General features: G+C 41.7%; 1 protein-coding gene across 3 annotated transcripts in view; it reads right to left on the reverse strand.

Annotated features, from left to right (window-relative positions):
• Positions 1 to 13,250, reverse strand: part of OXNAD1 (oxidoreductase NAD binding domain containing 1) — a 60,657-nt gene extending 47,407 nt beyond the window's left edge. For all 3 annotated transcript variants that reach the window (XM_082625138.1, XM_082625137.1, XM_082625139.1), the window contains exon 1: positions 12,897 to 13,250. The gene's annotated coding sequence lies outside the window, so the exon portion shown is untranslated. The remainder of the gene's footprint in view (positions 1 to 12,896) is intronic.
• Between the last annotated feature and the right edge of the window lie 39 nt (positions 13,251 to 13,289).

Genomic DNA, 13,289 nt, shown 5'->3' on the forward strand with positions numbered 1-13,289 from the left:
AAATAAATTCAAAATGGATTAAAGACCTAAATGTAAGACCAGGTACGACAAAACTCCTAAAGGAAAACATAAGCAGGACACTCTTTGACATAAATTGCAGCTATATCTTTTTGGATCTGTCTCCTACAGCACAGGTCCCCAACCCCCGGGTCGCACAGCAGGAGGTGAGCAGCAGGGGAGTGAGCGAAGCTTCATCCTATTTACAGCCGCTCCCCTTCGCTCACATTACTGCCTGAGCTCCGCCTCCTGTCAGATCAGCAGCAGCATTAGATTCTCATAAGAGCACAACCCCTACTGTGAACTGTGCATGCAAGGGATCTAAGCTGCATGCTCCTTATGAGAATCTAATGCCTGATGATCTGAGGTAGAGCTGAGGCAGTGATGCTAGCACTGGGGAGCGGCTGCAAATACAGATTATCATTACCAGAGAGGTGTGACTGCACAGAGACCATAATAAATCAACTGCTTGTAGACTCATATCAAAACCCTATCAGACTCCGGGGAAGATGGCGGAAGAGTAAGATGCGGAGCTCACCTTCCTCCCCACAGATACACCAGAAATACAGCTACACGTGGAACAACTCCTACAGAACACCTACTGAACACTGGCAGAAGACCTCAGACCTCCCAAAAGGCTCGCCCCGCACTCCATGCCCCTCCCTCCCTCCCGGCCTGAGTGAGCCAGAGTCCCCGAAGTGGCTGCACCTTTAACCCTGTCCTGTCTGAGCGAAGAACAGACGCCCTCCGGCAACCTACACACAGAGGCGGGGCCAAATCCAAAGCTGAGACCCGGGAGCTGTGAGAACAAAGAAGAGAAAGGGAAATCTTTCCCAGGAGCCTCAGAAGCAGCGGATTAAAGCTCCACAATCAACTTGATGTACCATGCATCTGTGGAATACATGAATAGACAATGAATCATCCCAAATTGAGGAGGTGGGCTTTGAGAACAAGATTTATGATTTTTTCCCCTTTTCCTCTTTTTGTGTGTATGTGTATGCTTCTGTGTGACATTTTGTCTGTACAGCTTTGCTTCCACCATTTGTCCTAGGTTTCTCTCTGTCCGTTTTTTTTAAAATTTTTTTTCTTAATAATTATTTTTATTTTAATAACTTTTATTCTATCTTACTTTATTTTACTTTATCTTCCTTCCTTCCTCCCTCCCTCCCTCTCTTCCTTCCTTCCTTCCCTCCTTTAGACAACAAATCATCCCAAATTGAGGAGGTGGACGTTGAGAGCAAGATTTATGATTTTTTCCCCTTTTCCTCTTTTTCTGAGTGTGTATGAGTATGCTTCTGTGTGAGATTTTGTCTGTATAGCTTTGCTTCCACCATTTGCCCCAGGGTTCTATCCGTCCGTTTTTTTTTCTTAATAATTATTTTTTATTTTAATAACTTTATTATATTTTATCATACTTTATTTTATTTTACTTTATCTTCTTTCCTTTTTTCCTTCCTTCCCTCCTTCCTTCCCTCCTTCCTCCCCCACTCCCCTCCTCCCTCCCTCCTTTCTTCCTTCCTTCCTTCCTTCCTTTCTTTCCTCCTACTAATTCTTTCTTTCTACTTTTTCTCCATTTTATTCTGAGCCGTGTGGATGAAAGGTTCTTGGTGCTGCAGCCAGGAGTCAGTGCTGTGCCTCTGAGGTGGGAGAGCCAACTTCACGACACTGGTCCACAAGAGACCTCCCAGCTCCACATGATATCAAACGGTGAAAATCTTCCACAGATCTCCATCTCAACACCAGCACCCAGCTTCACTCAATGACCAGCAAGCTACAGTGCTGGACACCCTATGCCAAACAACTAGCAAGACAGGAACACAACCCCACCCATTAGCACAGAGGCTGCCTAAAATCATAAAAAGTCCACAGACACCCCAAAACACACCACCAGACGTGGACCTACCCACCAGAAAGACAAGATCCAGCCTCATCCACCAGAACACAGGCACTAGTCCCCTCCACCAGGAAGCCTACACAACCCACTGAAACAAACTTAGCCACTGGGGACAGACACCAAAAACAACGGGAACTACGAACCTGCAGCCTGCAAAAAGGAGACCCCAAACACAGTAAGATAAGCAAAATGAGAAGACAAAAAAACACACAGCAGGAGAAGGAGCAAGATAAAAACCCACCAGACCTAACAAATGAAGAGGAAATAGGCAGTCTACCTGAAAAAGAATTCAGAATAATGATAGTAAAGATGATCCAAAATCTTGGAAATAGAATAGACAAAATGCAAGAAACAGTTAACAAGGACCTAGAAGAGCTAAAGATGAAACAAGCAACGATGAACAACACAATAAATGAAATTTAAAATACTCTAGATGGGATCAATAGCAGAATAACTGAGGCAGAAGAACGGATAAGTGACGTGGAAGATAAAATAGTGGAAATAACTACTGTAGAGCAGAAGAAAGAAAAAAGAATGAAAACAACTGAGGACAGTCTCAGAGACCTCTGGGACAACATTAAACACACCAACATTCAAATTATAGAGGTTCTAGAAGAAGAAGAGAAAAAGAAAGGGACTGAGAAAATATTTGAAGAGATTATAGTTGAAAACTTCCCTAATATGGGAAAGGAAATAGTTAATCAAGTCCAGGAGGCACAGAGAGTCCCATACAGGATAAATCCAAGGAGAAACACGCCAAGACACATATTAATCAAACTGTCAAAAATTAAGTACAAAGAAAACATATTAAAAGCAGCAAGGGAAAAACAACAAATAACACACAAGGGAATCCCCATAAGGTTAACAACTGATCTTTCAGCAGAAACTCTGCAAGCCAGAAAGGACTGGCAGGACATATTTAAAGTGATGAAGGAGAAAAACCTGCAACCAAGATTACTCTAATCAGCAAGGATCTCATTCAGATTTGATGGAGAAATTAAAACGTTTACAGACAAGCAAAAGCTGAGAGACTTCAGCAACACCAAACCAGCTTTACAAGAAATGCTAAAGGAACTTCTCTAGGCAAGAAACACAACAGAAGGAAAATACCTACAATAACAAACCCAAAACAATTAAGAAAATGGGAATAGGAACATATGTATTGATAATTACCTTAAATGTAAATGGACTAAATGCTCCCACCAAAAGACACAGATTGGCTGAATGGATACAAAAACAAGACCCATATATATGCTGTCTACAAGAAACCCATTCAGACCTAGAGACACATACAGACTGAAAGTAAGGGGATGGAAAAAGATATTCCATGCAACTGGAAACCAAAAGAAAGCTGGAGTAGCAATTCTCATATCAGACAAAATAGACTTTAAAATAAAGACTATTAGAAGAGACAAAGAAGAACACTACATAATGATCAAGGGATCGATCCAAGAAGAAGATATAACAATTGTAAATATTTATGCACCCAACATAAGAGCACCTCAATATATAAGGCAAATACTAACAGCCATAAAAGGGGAAATTATAAGACACTGATGAAAGAAATTAAAGATGATACAAATAGATGGAGAGATATACCATGTTCTTGGATTGGAAGAATCAACATTGGGAAAATGATTCTACCACCCAAAGCAATCTACATATTCAATGCAATCCCTATCAAACTACCAATGGCATTTTTCAGAGAACTAGAACAAAAAATTTCACAATTTGTATGGAAACAAAAAGACCCTGAATAGCCAAAGCAATCTTGAGAACGAAAAATGGAGCTGGAGGAATCAGGCTCCCTGACTTCAGACTACACTACAAAGCTACAGTAATCAAGACAGTATGGTACTGGCACAAAAACAGAAAGATAGATCAATGGAACAGGATAGAAAGCCCAGAGATAAACCCACACACATATGGTCACCTTATCTTTGATAAAGGAGGCAGGAATGTACAGTGGAGAAAGGACAGCCTCTTCAATAAGTGGTGCTGGGAAAACTGGACAGGGACATGTAAAAGTATGAGATTAGATCACTCCCTAACACCATACACAAAAATAAGCTCAAAATGGATTAAAGACCTAAATGTAAGGCCAGAAACTATCAAACTCTTAGAGGAAAACATAAGCAGAACACTCTATGACATAAATTACAGCAAGATCCTTTTTGACCCACCTCCTAGAGAAATGGAAATAAAGACAAAAATAAACACATGGGACCTAATGAAACTTAAAAGCTTTTGTGCAGCAAAGGAAACCATAAACAAGACCAAAAGACAACCCTCAGAATGGGAGAAAGTATTTGCAAATGAAGCAACTGACAAAGGATTAATCTCCAAAATTTATAAGCAGCTCATGCAGCTCAATAACAAAAAAACAAACAACCCAATCCAAAAATGGGCAGAAGACCTAAATAGACATTTATCCACAGAAGATATACAGACTGCCAACAAACACATGAAAGGATGCTCAACATCTTTACTCATTAGAGAAATGCAAATCAAAACTACAATGAGGTATCATCTCACACCAGTCAGAATGCCCATCATCAAAAAATCTAGAAACAATAAATGCTGGAGAGGGTGTGGAGAAAAGGGAACCCTCTTGCACTGCTGGTGGGAATGTGAATTGGTACAGCCACTATGGAGAACACTATGGAGGTTCCTTAAAAAACTACAAATAGAACTACCATATGACCCAGCAATCCCACTACTGGGCATATACCCTGAGAAAACCATAATTCAAGAAGAGTCATGTACCAAAATGTTCATTGCAGCCTTATTTACAATAGCCTGGAGATGGAAACAACCTAAGTGTCCATCATCGGATGAATGGATAAAGAAGATGTGGCACATATATACAATGGAATATTACTCAGCCATAAAAAGAAACGAAATTGAGCTATTTGTAATGAGGTGGATAGACCTAGAGTCTGTCATACAGAGTGAAGTAAGTCAGAAAGAGAAAGACAAATACCGTATGCTAACACGTATATATGGAATTTAAGAAGAAAAATAATGTCATGAAGAACCTAGGGGTAAGATAGGAATAAAGACACAGACCTACTAGAGAATGGACTTGAGGATATGGGGAGGGTGAAGGGTAAGGTGTGACAAAGCGAGAGAGACGCATGGACATATATACACTACCAAACGTAAGGTAGATAGCTAGTGGGAAGCAGCCACATAGCACAGGGAGATCAGCTCGGTGCTTTGTGACCGCCTGGAAGGGTGGTATAGGGAGGGTGGGAGGGAGACGCAAGAGGGAGGGGATATGGGAACATATGTATATGTATAACTGATTCATTTTGTTATAAAGCAGAAACTAACACCCCATTGTTAAGCAATTATACTCCAATAAAGATGTAAAAAAAAAAACCCCTATCAATGAGTGGTAAGTGACAATTAAGCTGCATCTAGTGGCAGGCTTTATAGTGGCAAGTGAGTTGCTGTACTTCAATTGTACAGCTGCATCTAGTGGCAGGCTTTGAGTCAGAATCCGACACTTATTTAGTCCACGCGTGGCCCACCCATTATTTTATTTACCACTTCCACTGTGCCTCTTTCCCACACTGCGCACTTGTCTCAGTCAGAGTTTTGGTAAGCCCACAAGCTAACCCTAGCCAAAATGCATAAGAAACAAACGTATCTGGAGAGCTTCTTTGAAAATGGGGAAAGACCCAATGATGAGATGGCAGAAGACTCTAAGACTGCCAACAGAAAGAAAGCTGGATTTAAAAGAAAATACCAAGAGTCCTACATAATTACCGGTTCACTGCAACAAGTTATTCACATTCTCCAAGCCTGCTTTTGTGTAATACGTGGCAACCGGCTATCCAACAAAACCATGAAACCTTCAACTGCTTCGCCACACGGAGACCAAGCACCCTGCATTAAAAGACAAGCCTTTGGAGTTTTTCAAAAGAAAAAAACATGAACACAAAGAACAGAAGCAATTATTGAAGGCCACCACTTCATCAAATGTGTCTGCACTGAGAGCATCATTCTTAGTGGCTGACCACATTGTTAAAGCTAAGAAGCCCTTTATATTGGTGAAAAGCTGATCCTGCCTGCTATTAAGGACATCTGTCATGAACTTTTAGGAGAGGCTGCAGTTCAAAAGGTGGCATGTATTCCTCTTGCAGCTAGCACCATAACTAGATGAACTGATGAAATAGCAGCAGAGGATACTGAGACACAATTGTTAGAGAGGATTTATGAGTCACTGTGGTATGCAATCCACGTTGACGAGTCTACTGATGTTGACAACAAGGCAACAACACTTGTTTTTTGTACAATATATTTTTCAGAAGGATGTGCATGAGGATAAGTTATGCGCACTTTTGTTGCCAACCAACACCACAGCTGCAGAACTATTCAACTCTTTGGACTTATCGGGACATATCAGGAAAACTGAATTGGTCATTTTTAAAAAATTATTTAATTAATTTACTTTTGGCTGCATTGGGTCTTCATTGCTGTGCGCGGGCTTTCTCTAGTTGTGGCGAGTGGGGGCTGCTCTTCGTTGTGGTGCATGGGCTTCTCATTGTGGTGGCTTCTCTTGCTGTGGAGAACGGGCTCTAGGCGCACAGGCTTCAGTAGTTGTGGCACACGGGCTCAGTAGTTGTGGCTCACAGGCTCTAGATCACAGGCTCAGTAGTTGTGGCACATGGGCATGTGGGATCTTCCTGGACAAGGGCTTGAACCTGTGTCCCCTGCATTGGTAGGTGGATTCTTAACCACTGCGCCACCAGGGAAGCCCTGAATTGGTCATTTTGTGTCAGTATGTGCGGACGGAGCACCTGCCACAACTGGACAGCTTTCTGGTTTCACCACTTGGGTCAAAGAGGTCGCTTATGAATGTGAGTCTACTCACTGTGTCATCCGTAGACAAAGGCTGGTTAGCCGAAAAATGTCACCTGAACTTAAGGTTTTGCAGGATGTGATTAAAATTATCAACCACATTAAAGTACATGCCCTTAACTCACATCTGTTTGTGCAGCTCTGTGAGGAGATGGACACAGAGCACACACGTCTTCTCTTATACACAGAAGTGAGATGGCTTTCTAAAGGTAGATCACTGGCCACAGTTTTTGAGTTACAAGAGCCGCTCCTGAGATTTCTTTTAGAAAAACAGTCACCACTGGCACTACATTTCAGTGACACAAATGGGCTGCAAAACTTGCTTACTTGTGTGACGTATTCAACCAGCTCAATGAACTCAATCTGTCATTTCACAGGAGAACGACAACTGTGTTCAAGTTGGCAGATAAAGTGGCTGTATTCAAAGCCAAACTGGAATTATGGGGGCGACGAGTGAACATTGGGATTTTTGACGTGTTTCAAACATTAGCAGAGATTTTGAAAGAGACTGAGCCAGGGCCTTCTTTCTCCCACTAGTGCATGATCACCTATCTCAGCTTTCAAAAGAGTCTGAGCATTACTCCCCAACCACAAAAGACTCCCGAACCAGGAAGGAATGGATCTGCGACCCATCTGTGAATAAGCCAGGTGAATCGACTTCATCCGTGCTAGAAGAGAATCAACTGCTTGAGACCGCAAATGACGGTGTCCTTTAAAGTATGTTTGAGTCGACTTCAAATCTCCATACATTCTGGATTAAAGTCAAGGCGGGATATTCTGAGATTGCCACAAAAGCACTGAAAAGCCTGCTTCCATTTCCAACATCCTATCCTTGTGAAGCAGGGTTTTCTGCAGGGACAGCAACCAAAAGGAGATCACGGAGTAGAGTGGACATAAGCAACACACTTCGGGTGTCCCTGTCTCCCATCACCCCCAGATGGGACCATCTAGTTGCATGAAAACAAGCTCAGGGCTTCCACTGATTCTGCATTAGGGTGAGTTGTATAATTATTTCATTATATATTACAATGTAATAATAATAGAAATAAAGTGCACAATAAATGTAATGTGCTTGAATCATCCTCAAACCATCCCCTCACCCCACCCCACCCCACCCCACCCTGGTCTGTGGAACAACTGTCGTCCACGAAACCGGTCCCTGGTGCCAAAAAGGTTGGGGCCACTGTCCTAGAGTAACGGAAATAAAAACAAACAAATGGGACCTAATTAAACTTAAAAGCTTTTGCACAGCAGAGGAAACCATGAACAAAACAAAAAGACAACCTACAGAATGGGATAAAAAATTTGCAAACAATGCAACCAACAAGGGGTTCATCTCCAAAATATACAAACAGCTCATACAGCGCAATATCAAAAAATCAAACAACCCAATCAAAGAATGGACAGAAGATCTAAATAGACATTTCTCCAAAGACATACAGATGGCCCAAGACACAATGAAAAGATGCTCAGCATTGCAAATTATTCGAGAAATGCAAATCAAAACTACAACGATGTATCACCTTACACTAGTCAGAATGGCCACTATCAAAAAGTCTACAAATAATAAATGCTGGAAAGGGTGTGGAGAAAAAGGAACCCTCCTACCCTCTTGGTGGGAATGTAAACTGGTGCAGCCTCTATGTAGAACAGTATGGAGGTTCCTTAAAAAACTAAAAATAAAACTACCATATGATCCTACAATCCCACTCCTGGACATACATCCAGAGAAAACCATAATTCAAAAAGATACATGCACCCCAGTGTTCACTGCAGCACTACTTACAAAGCCAAGACATGGAAGCAACTTAAGTGGCCATTGACAGATGAATGGATAAAGATGTCGTATATATATACAATGGAATATTACTCAGCCATAAAAAAGAATGAAATAATGCCATTTGCAGCAACATGGATGGACCTAGAGATTTTCACACTAAGTGAAGTCAGACAAGGAAAGACAAATAACCACATGATATCACTTATATGTGGAATCCAAAATATGATACAAATGAATTTATCTATGCAACAGAAACAGACACACAGACATAGAAAATGAACTTATGGTTACCAAAGGGGAAAGAAGGGGAGGAATACATGTTTGGGATTAACATATCCACACTACTATATATAAAATAGATAACCAACAAGGATCTACTGTATAGCACAGGAAACTATACTCAATATTTTGTAATAACCTATAAGGGAGGAAAATCTGAAGAACATATATACTTATGTATGTATAACTGAATCGCTGTGCTATACACCTGAAACTAACCAACAATGCAAATCAACTATACTTCAATAAAAATTTGTTTTAAAAAACAAAGCCACACTCAAAAAATACAAAAAAAAGAAAAAAACTACACATATTTTGAAATTTATGTCCAATGGTTTTATACATTCAATGTATTAACTAACTATATAAAATTAACATATTAAGTAATTTTCAAAACCATACAAGAAAGAATATTCCATCAATATTTGTATCCTCATGGGCCTTATCTCACCAAAAAGTTATTTTATTTTTAAAACAGAGAAGAGTATCATAAATGCTAAATAAAACAGATACCCATTTAAGCAATGAACTGCAAGCAACAGATTAAGATTTAAAATGAATGATACTAGTTTCTGTTCAATAACTATATTCAAATTCTTTAACAATTACTGAGGCACCAGGCACTATTTTAGGTTGTGGAGACACAATAAACAACCAGACACAAGGCCTCTGCCATCGTGAGGCTTTTATCACAGTGTCTACCACAGATAATAGTAAACAGATAATTAACAAGACACAGATTACAATGAGTGTGATAAAGGAAATAAGAGTGATGGGGTAGGTGGGGGAATCTCAGGAAAGGTCTCTCTCAAGAGGCATCAGAGCTGAGACCCGAATGAGGGGAAAGAGGCAGCCAAGCAGGCGCTGGGTGCAGAGCACTGGGGCGAGACCCCATCACAGAAACAAGCCTGGTGTGTGGTAGAGGAAGCCCAGCCAGTGTGACTGGAAAGCAGTGAGCCAAGGACAGTGACAGGAGATGAGGTCAAGCAGGGAGCCACGTGCCAGGTCACAGCAGGCCACAGGAAGGGTGTGGACTTGCTTCTGAAGGCGATGGGCAACAACTGAAGGGTTTAAATAAACCAGGGGAGGGATGTGATCTAATTTACGTTAAAGGATCACTCAGGCTGCCCTGTAAAGAACAGTGCGCAGAGGGGCAGGAGTTGAAGCAGGAAGTTCAGCTAGAAGGCACCAGGCTAAGCGTAGACAGGATAAAACTCAGACAGAAGCAGATGAACATGGAATAGATTTTGGAATTAGAGCCCTATCACTTGCTGATAGACGGGATGAGGTGTGAGCAAGCAGAGAGAGAAAGCAAAACCAAGAATGCCTCAAAGAGCATGAATGCACTGAGATAAACTCACAGAGCTAGCATGGCACCTGCTGATTTATAATCCTAGGTGCCAGTGAGGAAGCACAAGGGATCCCGGCATTTGGTAAGGGGACCCGAGTGGAATACAAGTTATAACAGAGTGCTCGACTCAGAATCAGCAGAACTGGGCTCACATCTGACTCCTTTCTGCTTTCTGACCTTAGACCAGTCACCTTTTCCCATTTATAAATGGGAATGACAACACTACCTCACTAGATTGCTGAAAGGAATAAACGTCCGGGGAAATACCTAGCAAGCAGGAGTGTCACTAAAAATCAACCCAAATACGTTATCCCTGCCCAACAATCTAGAGAGGCAGTGGGTTGATATTGCCAATAAACAACTCCTTAGCCTGATCTACAACAGCACTCATAAAAAACAGCTGCTATGACATAAGTATGATCTAGTTCTAAACTCAATCTCACGTTAAGAATTTTGGTCACTGTTATTTTCCAAATCAGCAGTGTTACAATTAAAAAAAATTATTTCTAAACCATAAATTTGTGATCTCAAATGACTGTATAGCAACTAATAAACTTGCTTTTGTCATGCTCTCAGAGTCCAAAGATGTCTCATTATATTATAAAATGTCTATTCCCTTTTAGGAATAAATGTAAAGTTTAGTAGTCATTGTGATGTTTTATTAAAAAATGCTGGGTGGCGTAAAATAACGCCTCACAGGACTGGCTACAGTTTTACTTTCCTCAGCACAGGATGAACTCAAACTGGCAGAACGATATGGGAAACCACCTCTGGCCAGACAAGGGATATGGCAACAGACGGCAGGCTGAAAGTGGTATGGAAGGCCAAGGAGACCCCCAAATCTAGGCCTCAAGGGAACCAGCACTGCTCTAGCAGAAAATCTCAGCAGTCTACAGGGTGCCAGGGCTGTTTGTTTAATCTAGCTTTGCTTCAAGCACCATCATATCACAGATGGTACTGAAGGTAATTAGAACCTAGTTTCTGGGGTCAGACAGGTCTGAGTGATCACCATAGCTTAATGTCACTTACCAGCTTTGCCCCTTTTGGTAAGCTCCTAAACCTAAGCCCCTAAAGCTCAGGTTTCCCAATGTTGAAGATGGGATTAATGATACCTATACCTCATTGGGCTGTTTCCATGACATGATGCATGTAAACCATTTGGTACAGGGCCTGGCACAGTGTCAATTACTATTAATAAGTGGTTCATTCATTTTTCTTTTTCCATTTGAGGTAATACACACTCAAAGAAAAGTTGGAAAACTACAAGGAAATTATAAAGAAAAATTATCCAACGACTGCTGAAACTTTCAGGATTACAAACCTCAGATTTTAAGATTCCCCAGCAAACTGGTTTTGATAGATCCAAACTGTTTTCTAAAAGGTCTACCAATTTATAGTTCCATGAACCAAGTATGACTGCTGCACCCATTTCTGTACATTCAAAAATGGCTCACCTTTATTTTGTAGGTACTTATGCTCAGAAGAACTAAAGAAAGTTCCCAACCTCAAAATGATCACTGGGACTACAGAATAAACACTGCAGACTCTCTGCCCTCCTCTCTCCAAGAGGCTACCTGGGAAGTATCCGTGTCTGCAAAGATTCAGGGAGCAGCCTCTGAGCTATATGGGCTCTGAGCTATGTGGGCTTTCTCCTTTGCTCAGAGTAGAACCATCCCAGTTAACCCTCAACAAGTTTAGCAAATGCTTCCTAACTCCTGGGTGGATCTCCAATTAGGCAAAATAGAATGTTGGTGAAGCCTCTGAAATAATCTTCTACAAATCCCTTTAACATAACTTCTAAATTTTCTCCCAAAGACTCCTCTGCCTTTAGGTTTTCAAGCCTTAAAAGGGCTAAACCAGGTGGAACTTCAGCGTGCACAAAATTGGTAACTTCATGCAAACGTCGGAGTACGTGTACATAAATAAGCATAAGGATGTGTACATGTGTATATTATGCATATGTATTACATAAATATAAACTGAATATCGTATATGTGATTGCTGAACCAAGTAAAACTCGTAATTTCCACGCAAGAGTAGAATGTTGGATCTGAAAGGAATCTTGTAAATCATCTCTAATCCAACCCTCTTTCAGTCAGAAGAGGAAATAAGGCCCAAAGAATGTAAATGTCCATCCGCCAGAGTTAGTTCCCAGTGGTCATCTTCTGAGCCCAGATCTGCTTCTAAATAGCGGTTTTCCCACTGCATTCTTCTCTACCAAGATTTGAATTAATGCCTAGTAATGGAGCAATACTCCCATGAAACCCCGTTTTACCAAGACAGGCACTAGTGCTGCTTTTGAGACAAATCACGTTTTATTTGCATTTCCCATTAAGGTATACAAAGGCCTCATGGTAGTAACTGCATGCTGATGCCATTTCTTTTACAAAGAAGAAACTGTGGTTCACGTAAGTTAAGTAATTTGTTCACAGGCTTGGGGACAGACAAGCTCTTCATTTCCTAGGTGTGTGATTTTGGTCAAGATACGTTATTCTCTGTATCTCAGTTTAAAGATTAATAATATGGAATAACGTCTAAAGTCCCAGGGTTGATGGAAGAATTATACTTAGCGAAACACCTGATTGTAGTTATATAATATTATCAACACATGCTTGGCAAACACGGGACTAGAACTCAACTTGCTAACAGATCTTGCTTGGTCCTTTCGACAACACAATTTAGGGCATTTGAAGACAATCTAGGGTGAGAAAGAGACGGGGATGTACCTGAATAGCCGAGTGCAGCCAGAACTACAAGCTACGCGTCGCCCAGAGCTCACGGTCACTCGGTGAAATCACTATTCCAAGGGAGCTTTTCGTCAGTCACCGGGGAGGCAGGGAGGGACGTTCCGGAGTCCGAGCAGTTCCCGCCGCCACCTCAGACTCAAAAAGCGCGCCCGCTTTTCCGCAGCGTCGCCGAGGGGCAGGGTCGACGCTACCTAGGCCGGCCGCCGCCCGCTGCGGGATCTGGTTAAGGCCTCTCTAAGGCCCTCGGACTTGAGGCAGGTAACCAACCCCCCAATAAGGAACCTCCAGCCCGCCGCCGCCTCTGGAACTCACCTCGCAAAGTAGGGACAAGCTCCGCCCCAGGCGCCGGAGAGCTTCCGGTGTTCCCTCACG

Source organism: Mesoplodon mirus (genome assembly GCF_964341445.2).
Source record: "Mesoplodon mirus genome assembly, chromosome: 6".
Taxonomy (NCBI): Eukaryota; Metazoa; Chordata; class Mammalia; order Artiodactyla; family Ziphiidae; genus Mesoplodon; species Mesoplodon mirus.